The sequence below is a fragment of the Mastigoproctus giganteus genome, chromosome 3 (assembly GCF_048544385.1).
Source record: "Mastigoproctus giganteus isolate SK-2022 chromosome 3, ASM4854438v1, whole genome shotgun sequence".
Taxonomy (NCBI): Eukaryota; Metazoa; Arthropoda; class Arachnida; order Uropygi; family Thelyphonidae; genus Mastigoproctus; species Mastigoproctus giganteus.
This window is the reverse complement of record NC_143577.1, coordinates 158,662,003-158,674,319: the sequence shown is the minus strand read 5'-3', so window position 1 is coordinate 158,674,319 and position 12,317 is coordinate 158,662,003. Positions and strand designations below refer to the sequence as shown.

The window sequence follows — 12,317 nt, the reverse complement described above, 5'->3', positions numbered from 1 at the left end:
TCGCAAGAACTGGAACGCAAAATGACTGATGCTGAGCGAAATGACTAACATTTCGCTTCACATTGTAGTGAATGACTTTCTTAGCAACATTAAGAGGAAAATTACGAAGAACTACTTGAGAAATACTACGAATGGTATGTAAAATCTCAGTCAGGCTCTATTTACTTCCACTCTTGCCTGGATATTGTTTTTTTTAGACGATTAGGCGATTTTAGGGAAGAGCATGGAGAGAGAGAGAGATTTCACCAGGACATACATTCAATGGAGAAGTAGTACCAAGGAAGTGGGATGAAGCTATGGTGGATGACTCTATTTGGCGATAGTCACCACCATAGCTTTTATGAACCATAATTTTTACGAACATTTTTGCTTTCGCGGTAACACATAATCTCTATCCTTTCCACACCGGGTGGAAAAGACCAGAGTTCGAATCTTATCAGTAACGCGAGGAAATTTTACGGCCCTCTTTCATAACATGGCCGAGTTAGTCGGGCTCAGGCGAGTATAGTATGGTTTTTCTCCCTCCCGGAAACTTGGGACTTTTTTATCAGGCAAATCGAACCAGAACACATGAAATTTATAGACATAATATGAGGTGCAATGTGGTTTAAAGCGGAAGGTGCAAGCGGAGGATCTCGTTGTTGCAGAATTACCGGATTTTGCCGAAAAGATCTGGATACCAGCTCCATTAGCGCTCTCTAAAATCCCAACAACAACGAGCATTTTTTACACCATGGCCATTAATTTAGGCAGTTTTGGGCGAAGATTTTACAGATCTTCATCAGAAAAATGGAATGAACTGGCTATAAAAATGTATGCCGCTTACAAACCAATTAATTGCACCTCGTAGCCTTGATTTTGCGAAAAAAAAAATCCAATGATGTTTGATTACAATCTTAACGATAGCAATGATGCGAGTGAGCAGAGTTGTCAACTTTATTGTGCCAGACCGAGCGTATATCGCATATAGATAAAAAGGTGCCACTTTCATAGAATCGGCACTTTTGTTGAACATCAACGCGTAGAGTCAGCTTAACACTTTTTAAAAGAAAAACAATCCTTTCTAGTAAGAACTAGAAACGAATTTTCTAAACGCATTTAGATTTCAGACTTAACTACGCTGTGTCTGAAAGCTATCCAGATACGGTATCTGTAGGGACGCTGCAGTCGACTGGTCAGCATGTTCAGCCTACGAGTCATAAAAGTGCTTTAGTCCTTTATGATTATACTGATTTTAATCGTAGTTCTATATTTAACCACTTATATTGTATATTCCTTTAGCAAAAATTTTATTAGAACATTGGTAAAAGAATACACAGATAAAACGAGTTTATACCTCATATTGCATGAGAAAAGAAATGGGAGAAGGGAAGGTGGAACTTTGTTCTTGAGAGCAAACATGGTTTTAGTCACTTCACGACTCCATTAGGCAAAGTGATAGTGGTATTTTATTGGGTGAAGAGAAAATCCTGTAGTGTTGCCTGGTGTGTTTCAGAGGCCCGGCTATTCCTCTTCATGTTGTGGACACCTCATGGATACTTCGACTCACTCATGCTTCATAGGTGTTCATAGTATTACACACCATGTACATGGGCGATATATTATCGATTTATTTATTTGTGTTCTTGTGTGCGATGCCAGTGGCTGCCTCCGTAGCCGAGTGGTCAGGGGCGGGAGTACAGTAGCATACGCTCTTTGAGTAGACCGGGATTCAAGCCCCTGATTGCTAAATACGGTCGATCTGCCAATCCGCACAGATTACGGTCCATTTCCCTCAACATGAATCGTTGAGGAGGCTTCCATCCTGCAGTGGATTGATAATGATTGCAGTTTACTTTACTTTTACTTTATTTTATGTGGTGCCAGTGGTCGCCCACAAAACCGCCATACGTAATAATGTGGATATTACAGAAGCCAGATGGGTGGTGTGCCAGTAGTATCACGTATCGTGAGTTGTCTGTTGTTCATCTAGCCATTTAGTTACTGGGAGGTATGGTCAACAAGGAAGGAGCCTCCTAGTATCCGTCCATTAGAACGGGGAGCTGGGCCGGGACAGTCACCCGAAGCTATCCCCATCTCGTAAGGTTATTAACTGTCACTAGAGTGAAGGTGCAAGCGGAGGATTTCGTTTTTGCGGATTACCAGATTTTGCCGAAAGGATCTGAATACCAGCTCCACTAGTGTGCTTTAAAGCCTTAGCTATTATCATTAGAGGATGTCTACGACAAACCTCGGACTGGTATCGCTCTATGTCGTGTAGAAATGGAGCGCTCCTTCAGTAACAGCACCAGGTGTTCGTAATATACGGTATAAAACAGGTGGGCAGATTCGTAATGGATGCTGTTTTGTGCAATTCAATTTGAGAATCGGCAAGACGAAAGATTGAAGTGACTTTGAATATGCTGCGAGAAGCGCTGGTTTGGGTATCACGGAAACTGAAACCCTTTCGGTGTTTTCACTTTGACTGTCTGAGGTGTATCGAGATTGGTCTTTTAATATCCAACCAACGGCAATCCCGTGGTCAGAATGTCACAAGATTGCTTTTGCCAGATTACAGATGTCGCAGATTATCTGGAAATTGTTTCCTATCAATCGCATCTCTTCATTGCTGCAATGTACCTGTGAATCAAAATGAACTTCATGTAATATTCTTTGACATTAGCTCCTATTTCGAGTCGCTGAAGCTAAAACAGTTATCACATTCGTTTCAAAATTATGATTGTATTCTTGTAAAAATAATTAAACTCCTTTGACCTATTGATTGTGCCAGAGTATAAACAAGAAGTGACTAAAAGATTCTTTTTTCACGATCACACTGGGTATCATATTAAAGATATTAACGTGGACTTCCCCAAAGGTGGGTCTGTATCAGCAATTTTATTTTCGTCAATTCTGTTGGCGTTCCTTGTTGTTAACAAGGAATCTTTGCTGTATGCGTAGATATTTGTTGCCTAAGAAATTCACCCCCCCCCCCCTAAAAAAAATCCAGATTAAATAGGGATGTTCCCCAATTATGATTTCAGAAGTTTTTTTGACTTAGTCATTTGAAACGATTCACTGTAAAAATCAATATTGCAAGGTCGTCATACATTAACTTCAGTCTGTCGAGATATACCCCATTAAGTGACCCAGCCTGCCTGGTTTTCTTACTCAAATCAAAATCACAATCGCCGAAGAGTTTGAATTTTCCAAACATTCCTGACGTTTGGAACGTATATGCTCTCAAAATAACCATAAGGATTTTAAACGCAGAAGACAAGATTTTCAGCAAGAAGGACAGACAGACAGACTTTCAGCTGTTGAAATGGAGGATTTCAGAAGGACATTTTGGGCAAGACTTGTGTTGTGTGGTGTATGTGTTCCGTTTCCAAGAATTCTGAAAATGGACAGTTTATTTATAATTAAATCAGCTAAAGCAGCAAAAGGGCATTGATTTTTAATCAGTGGAAACTTGATATTTTGTATAGATCTGTTGAGACACTCGTTGTTGAAAATTAATTTGATAGCTCTGTCTTATAGTTGCTAAAGGGTATTGCCACATTTTGTATTTATTTTATGTGTGTGTAATCATTTTTCTATTAAGATGATAATAAATTGAATATACTTGCACATCAACTTGGATTGAATTTGCCAGAGGAAGAATTATTTCAAGCAGTCTGTTTGTAGGCGGGTTCAAGAGAGGAGTCTTTTTTCAATTCGGCCTCACTCTACCGAAACTCCAAGAAGAGCGCCCACTTGAACTGGAGCTCACAACACCTGACCTGGAATGACAGTATATCGATTTACTTGCTCTTCACAAACGAAACAGGATTCTGCACACAGACCCTTGACATACTTTCATGTGGCAAGAACGGGGAAGTGATTGTAACTCTGCAATATTATGGAAAAGTGCAGAAGAGAAGGCGTGGTAATCGTTTACTTTAGCGTCGTGCGTCACAACTCCGACCTGTGATTCAACCGTGATTCCAAACAATGTTTGTCTAACGGCGCATGCGCGGCGCTAACTATTTGCCTGCTGATAATTTATGTACTTTTGAGTAATTTATAAAGAATTAAAGAATTTTGTTAGACATTTAACGTTTGCATTTCTAATTTCCTGTACTTGTAACATGCGCGAGAAATAGCGCATGCTCCAAAAGCGCTATTATATACATATATATATACATTAATTATGTGCGTATAATTCACGTATAAATCAGATTCATAATTTTTAAATTATGAATTTAATTTTTACCTCAGAAAAACTTAAATTATACACGCAATACAATTTAATGCTAATAGTAATTGTATTCATAATTTAATTGGAATATTCCAGATAAAAATTTTAAGGATATTAAAATTTGTATACAGTATGGAGGGAAATATCGTGCTAGAAGTGCAGGAAATTAGAAATGCAAATTCAAAGTCCGGCTTAATAACTGGTTTGAGTCACAGGTTGCTGCTCAGTCATGGCGTGACTCTAAAGTAAAGGAATACCGAAAGCATTACCTCTGCGTCTTAGTGAATTAGAATTTAATGGTCTAGGAATCGGAAATAGTTTCTCAAGTCTTACTTTAGCACAGCTATTTGTTAGGATTGGGGCCATCGTGGTGAGGCTTCACAGTAAGCTCCATCACGTCACAGATGAATTTCACGGGGTCATCCGTTCTCTGTGCAGTACATGTAGTTTCGGAGGCCACGCAAATAATATATTTATTATTTATTTAAATTTCGAATTGCTTTGTATAAATTGACGTGCCCTTCAACTACAACTGTAATTTTTAAGATGAATATAAAAGTAAAGATACTGCCGTGATATTTAAAAACGTTACCGAAAATGTCAGTGAACATCGACAAATCGGTATCATGCAGAAGGAAAAGAAAATTGATATCTATATTGCTTTAATTTATAAGGTGGAATGATGAATATATCGATATAATAAAAATTTGTATATATAAAAACTGTTCTAACATACAGAAAAGAAAATATATATTGCGTGGGCTGATAGTATATTTTATTCCGATATTTTACTATTTTTATGGTAACAACTTTCATCGGGTTTTGAATTCATCGGGTTTTGATTTCATCGGGTTTTGAACTTAACACTAGCGCCTTAAGTTCATGTTAGAAGTTGAAACCAACCAGTTATTGAATTTTTTAAATTTAATTATTATGTGGAAACAAAAACATTTGCGTACTAAAATATGTCTGAAGTACATTTTCACTAGATAACACAAAAATCTGTATTACATAATAAATTTGTTAATAAATAAGGGGGCTGACCTCTCTAGCCCCTACCTGGCTGCCTCCGTCCATACGGGTACACCGAGTCGAACCATGATATGAAGAAACACCCTGAACCGTCGGTATGGTATACTATGCTATGTCTGGAATGGATCGTTTCTTCTCATGATGAATCTGAACACATTGGGAACATTTTACCTAATTTGATCGTAGGAGGGTACATAATAGTTATTTCCGTATTATGAAACAAGAAGTCTTTTTTTTTTTTTTTTGGTAATAGGAGCTAAAGGGGGTTCGTCCTCCATGATAAAAAAAACACACACACACACACACACACACAGAGTGTGAATGTTTTTACTGCTGCTTGATGAAAGCTCAAGTGATTCTCGTGGACGAATTTCTCCCTCCTGCTCTTTACAAGTCCTGGGGCTGCTGTTGCCGTCAAATGCAATTTAGTCAAAAAAAAAAAAAAAAGTATATAAAGCTGATGCATGCTGTCATCGATGTCAATTCTTTAGTATGAACTAGGAATATCCTGCATGTTCGTCTTATGGGACTCATTATTTTCATGATGATTGTAATTTATATTGTAATAGGCCAAAAGAAGGCCTAAAATTAATAAAATTGAAAATATATAGGTTTAATTTATAGACGTCCCTGTACTTATAAATTCACTTGTGGCATTATGCTTAAATAATTACTTCGTGAATTATAACATATTATACTGTGTATATATATATATATAGTCCCTGAGTGACATTTTTCAGTTTGATTGCCGAAGTGACATTTAGACTGTCTCACAATTGAAAAATTGGTCGGACAGTGTGGCCATCGATGAAAACGGGATTTTGCGCGTGTCAAAATCCATAAACACAGGTTTTTTTCGCTCGGTGAGCGATCCTTGGATTTTGTCCCCAGAAATGTTCAGAACTTCTTATTTGTTGTGGATTTTTGTTGGATAGACACGTGTGTACATCTGTGTTGGACAGAAGTCCGTATCTCGTACGGATTTTTGTCCAGAACAGATGTATACGCGTATCTAATTGCAAAACTTCGCCTCCCTTAAGGCTCTGCCACCCGTGCCATCATAATTATCTGTGTTGATTCCGCTCACTTGAACCACCCTATCTGTTTTTATGTAACCGTGGAGTATACGTTTGTCCAGAATAAAATCCACGAGGATTATTTCGAATAATTTTCACTAAAAGTGTAGAATAAAAATTCATAACGATGTTCCGAACATGTTCCGGGTGTAAACGCACGTTTAGAACGGCGGATATTTTCAAGAACTTCCAGGACTCCGGCATATTTTCATTAACGGCATGGGTGCCAATTGTGTTTACTTTCTAGGGTTTAGTGCTCTTGCTAAGGAACTTTTCTCGACGTTTTCTACTGGATATATACGATATCGTATACTTTCATAACAAATTTATATTAATTATTTTGCGAACTTCGCACTTTTTATACTTTACCTTTATCCATCAGTGTAGTGAAAGTATTTGTATTACACTGAGAGAGATCTACGTTTAGTGGTCCTTTATACGGAACAACTAACAGTGACATTGATTAGTTCATCCAAGAACACAACGCTTATTTAGCCTGCTACTTAAAACTGACATTACTGTTCACCTACTTGCTAACTGAGGAGTTCTTCACTAGTTGCACAATTAAACAAACAAAAAAGAAAAAAAAAATCACCCCTGCCTTTCCGGAAAATGCATTCATCCGTGCGACCATTAAAAAGAAATGAAGCGTGCTGGCATTACATCAGTAGAACGACAGAAGGCGATTTTTCTTACTTACAGATACTGGAAGTCATTTCACTTGGAAAGAAGATCGTAAGTAGAATTCTTATGAGGCTCGGTCTGTTGCTTTTTGTGCTGTAACGATGTTTCCTTTTCGTTGTTCTTTATGTGCTGTAAAACAGCCCATTCTGCTAGACCCCATTTCCAGGGGTGAACTGTTTTTATCTTTTAAAAGTACATTACAGTGCTATTGGTGGAAGTGGCTAATCTAAATATACAAGTTCTGAAGTCTCACCAAATTTCAAGGATGCAAAAAACTAAATAAATAAAAATAAATAATTGTAAAGGAAACCATAAATTGGCAGTGTGTACTGAGAGCTAGTGGTTTTTAATTTGCTGTATTGGTTTAACAAATGACACAATTTTGTGTCATTGGTTAAACCATTTTTATATATACCATTTTTAAAACTCAGTAGGGTAGATGTGCTTCTTCGCTTTTGTTTTATCAACCTTATTGACTTCTTGTGGGATCTTCTGTTTTAATTCAGCAATATTCAAGGATAAACGTGAAAAATCTTTCCTCCAATTATGGCCAACAAGATAAAGTGATTTTCGCTGAGATCGGGAAGACCATGGAGGCCATGTAACGTCTCCATGACGTAAACAGTATGGTACGTAGACTCGCATAGAGCCACAGATAGTATGTGCCATCTGGTTCGAAATAAACACTGTTCCAATTTATTCCTAGGCTTGAATTTTGTAAAAACGTCCCCAATAAACGAGTGTATTTTATTGTTCTGCGTTCATTCTTACCGTTTCGACGCCCCCCTAGTAAATATGGCCCTGTGATTTCGGATGTTGCAACGCCACACTGTACTGAAACCTCAGGACTGTGCAACAGATTTTCATTTGGTTTTCTGGGATTTCTTCGAGAATAGTTCCAATGCTTGGTATTTGTTCTTATTTATACTCTGGCACGACCACCAGGTCAGAAGAGTTTACAATAAATCACGAATACAATCTTTAATCGTATTTAGCAGCCACGGGCTTGAAACATGGTTCACTCAAAGAGCGTGTGCTACTGCACCCTTTCTTAAACCACTCGGCTACGTCAGGGATATCTGAAGGAAAGCGTTTTATGTGATTGCTCATCGAATATCGTTGAATTAAAAGTGTGGATTCCATGAGAAATTGGTGGAAATTTATTACGTCGGATCATGAAAAATTTTCAACAAAATTCGAAAGCTACGTGACTAACGGGAGAATAGTCACCCTTTTTTTAAAAAAGAAACTGCACTATTTATACCGTGAACTTTTTTGTCTTCACGAAGTTATGTCAATTTATCCAACTGACACTGAAAAATAAAAACTAGTTCGCAGTGTCGCACCTTATATATGATGAAAAAATTTTTAAAAGTTGCAAAATTTTCAGTGTATACAAAAATATAATATTTAATATTCTTGCAGAAACTGGACGCATTGAAAGAGAAGTAACGAAATAAATTTAAATAAAGCCATTTAATGTAAGAATACCAGAGGATTTGTTTGACACATGCAGCGACTAAATGTGAAAACAACGGACCCGAATTTAAATGTTCTCACATGTAGCACAACGGATAGTGCCACTGCTCGATCGCACCGAGGTAAAAAAAGAACTGGATTCGATTTCCCTTGCCGTCAAAGTTGAGAAGACTTCCCGTATACGGACAGCAAAAGCTAGTAGTGGCAATGAAGGCAGGAATTAACCACCCGCTCGCTAAAGGCAAATTTCCAAACATCTATTCTACAACTGTCTTTTCTCAATTTGAATTTATGAATTATGAATTTATTCGTAATCTGAGCAAAAAGGAAGAATCCCATCATCATTGAGCCTGCTCAAACCATTCAAGGCCTTATACACCTCAAACAGATCGCCTCACACATGTCTAGTCTCCAGACGCTGCAATATGCAGAACTTAAGCTTTTCTTGATAAGAGGACTCTTCGTTCCCCTCACTAATCTCGTTGCCCTTCTCTGTACTCGTTGAAGCAAACCTACATCCTTCCTAAAATGTGACCTCCAAACCTGTACGCAGTACTTAAGGCGTGGCCTGACCATTGCCTTATACAAAGGGATAATCACCTCCTTTTCCCTACTAGCAAAATTCCTATATTATTGACAACACCACATGACCTGCTCTGGCAGCCTGTCTGCACTGATCAGAAAAATTCATATCTGACTGCTCAATTACCCCCAGGTCTTTTTAATTCTCTGCCACCCTGAGCGTAGTACCACACAGTTGGTACGTTTCTCTAGAGTTACTGCTACCCATGTGCTTATTTGATTTAATCTGATTTCGATTTTTATGGCGCAAGGGCGAGTAAGGCTATGATGCACCAAGTCCAATCCATATGCAGTACTTTACATATGTCAATTTTAAACTTCAGTTAACAAAAAACCTGCCAACCTTCGTATCATCTGTAAACTTGGTTTAACATTAAGTCTGATATACCTTCATCAATATCATTGATAAATATACAAAACAACGATGGACCCAACACCGAAACTGGGGGGAGAGAGGACTCCACTAATAACATTAGTACACGAAGAGCAGTGTCCACTGATTATCACTCTCTGTTTTCTTTTATCCTTTTATCCATTGTAGCAACTTACCCTTAATACCATTCTGCTCCAATTTGTACAATAGTCTTCCATGCACAACAGTGTCAAAATCTTTCCTGAAATCCAAGTATATGATATCAAAATTACTTTTTGCATCCAGCTCGTTTGTGACCTCATCATAGTATGCAATCAAATTGGTCAGACAATACCCTCCTTTAACAAACCCATGCTGTGTCTTGACTATTACTGCAGTCTTGTCTAGATGATCCTGCAATGCTTCTTTAACCATTGACTCCATTATTTTCCTCGTAGCAGAAGTTAAACTAAGAGGTCTGTAATTACTCGTGTCACCCTTTGATCCCCCATTATGAATTGGGGATCAGAATGTATATCTCCTTTAATATAACTGGATAAATCCCTCCACCCCCGGTGCCTTTCTTACGTTTAACTTCTACAATTTCTCCTCCACTTTGCTTCCTGTTAGAGTTTAATTAACTTCTGCCCTCCCTTTCCTTACAGAATTCCTCATGTGTGGATGTAGATGCAAAATAATCATTCAATTTGTCAGCTATCTGAGCAGGATCATCAACAATTGAACCATCGATGTCAAGTGGACCAATCTGATTCATCCTCTTCCTTCTAAAGTTTATATAAGTTAAGAAATCTTTGCTGGGGGTTTTGTTTTTTTTTTTTTTTTTTTGCATCCTTTGCCAAAGATTTCTCGCAATGTGCCTTTGTTTGTCTAACCTCCTTTGTGACTTGATTACAGACTAGCTTATATCTGCCATAGGTTTCTGTGTCTCCTGATAATTTATATGCATCCCATGCATTTTTTTTCTGTGCCACGAGCCTCATTAGTTCATCTGACATCCATTTAGGCGTAAACCTTGAACAGTATTTCTTAGTTGCTATGAAGAGCCTAGTAGCGTTCAAGATGAATTACTTGAATGCTTCTCTTTTAGAATTTGTTGTTGGTAACATCATCATTTGGTCCCACTGTATAGAATTTTAAAACTGTCTGAGACCCCTGTAGTCACCTTTACGAAAGCAAAAACCCTTCCCTTTACTCTTGATGGTAGTTATATCTTGAAGTAAATCCCACATCAATACATTGTGATCACTGTCACCCAATCGTTCCTTTATCTGCAAATTCTTAATGCACGAATAATCACTGCTGATGATCAGATCAAGAGTATTACTCCCTCTGGTTGCCTCTCGAACAGGTTGCTGTAGAAAATAGTCATCCAATAAATCCTCAAAATCTTGTTGGTGTGCGAATGACCAACCCACAAATTTCAGTCTATATCTGAAAAGTTAAAATTCCTCATTATGAGACAATCTGATTTACTGTCCCACTCTATTTCTCTGTACAGTTGTTCATTGTACTCATCAGAGTGGTTTGGCCTATAACACACTCCCACTAACAATTTTGCTTTCCCAGTGCTTGTGTCACACCAAACTGACTCGTCACTACCCTGTCCACCCATGTCAATTGGATGCACAGCCTAATATTTTGTATTTCTTAACTAACAGCATAACCCCTCCTCCCTTCCTATCCTGTCTATATCTGTGTGATACCACGTCTCTGGTATTCCAACAATATCGGCTTTTGATGCAGCACTTCAAATTCATCAAATTTATTAACTATACTCCTAGCATTGGTGTACTGCAAGTATACATGCACCTGTTCTTACTGTTAGTTACCATAACACAGTCCATGTGTTTAGTTGTTTCATAACTCCCTACAGTTTTTGAAATTCCCAGTACCTCGCTTTCCAGGCTGCTGCTCATTCCAATAGAAGCAATGCAAGAATAACTTTCACCTCTGCCTGCGGCTACTATTAATTTTTTTAGTCTGGAATCCCACCCCCAAGCTAGCAGTTTTCCGACCCACCTAACACTGCCTCAATAGCATCAGCAAATATTCTTGAACCCTTTCTATTTAAGTGTATCCCATTCCTGTAGAAACAATCTCTCCTGCCGTCTCGATGAGAAGTGTACACTTCTACTTGATGTAAGAAATTAAATGAATCCATAAAACGAGCCCTTGCAACTAGCGTCTTTGCTCTTTCACGCTGCATGGAAAAGGCTAGGGATTGATTCGCCTACTGAAGTTGAGAGATCCTTCCCCGGGACAGGACGCATTTGTGGATTTTTATCACATCGTGGTTGAGTTAGTTGCCCTCGGGCGAGGGTGGCATGTCCTTTTTTCTCCCAGAAATTCGGGTGTTTCATCTTTCAAAAACTCTAGAATGCACGCACTTAAAAAACAAATATACTTGACACATCGCGGCCTTACACCAAGCTAGAAACATTTGGACAGTTTCATCTTGAAGATACAATCAGAAGCTATGTATCGATTAAATACGGATTTGCAAAACGCAAATTAAAAAGGCCGATGACGGTCGCAACAGTGAAATGAAGCGCGAAGTTCGATTGCTGGTTAACTGAGAGTTTGTAACGATTTTATTCGAACAAATCTGAACCGGCCCACTTAATTTTATGAAGCAATACTATGGAATTTTGTTGTGTGGTAAGTGTTACAGTAGCTCTAAGCCAGTGATTCCTAAACTTTTTTCGACCACCGTGGTTCGATAAACTTAACCACAAAGTTCCCCCCATATACCCTATAAAAAGCATTATTCAGACTAGCGGTTTGCAAACCCGCTAAGGAAGATAACACTATAAAATTCAAAACGGTAACAATTAATTGCACATTTATTCAAAATCCAATTAAAACTTTTTAG

General features: G+C 38.2%; 1 protein-coding gene across 1 annotated transcript in view; it reads right to left on the bottom strand.

The window, feature by feature from the left end:
- The window catches only part of LOC150088353 (paired box protein Pax-1-like), a 176,108-nt gene that overhangs the window by 5,696 nt on the left and 158,095 nt on the right, over nucleotides 1–12,317 (bottom strand). The window lies entirely within an intron of this gene.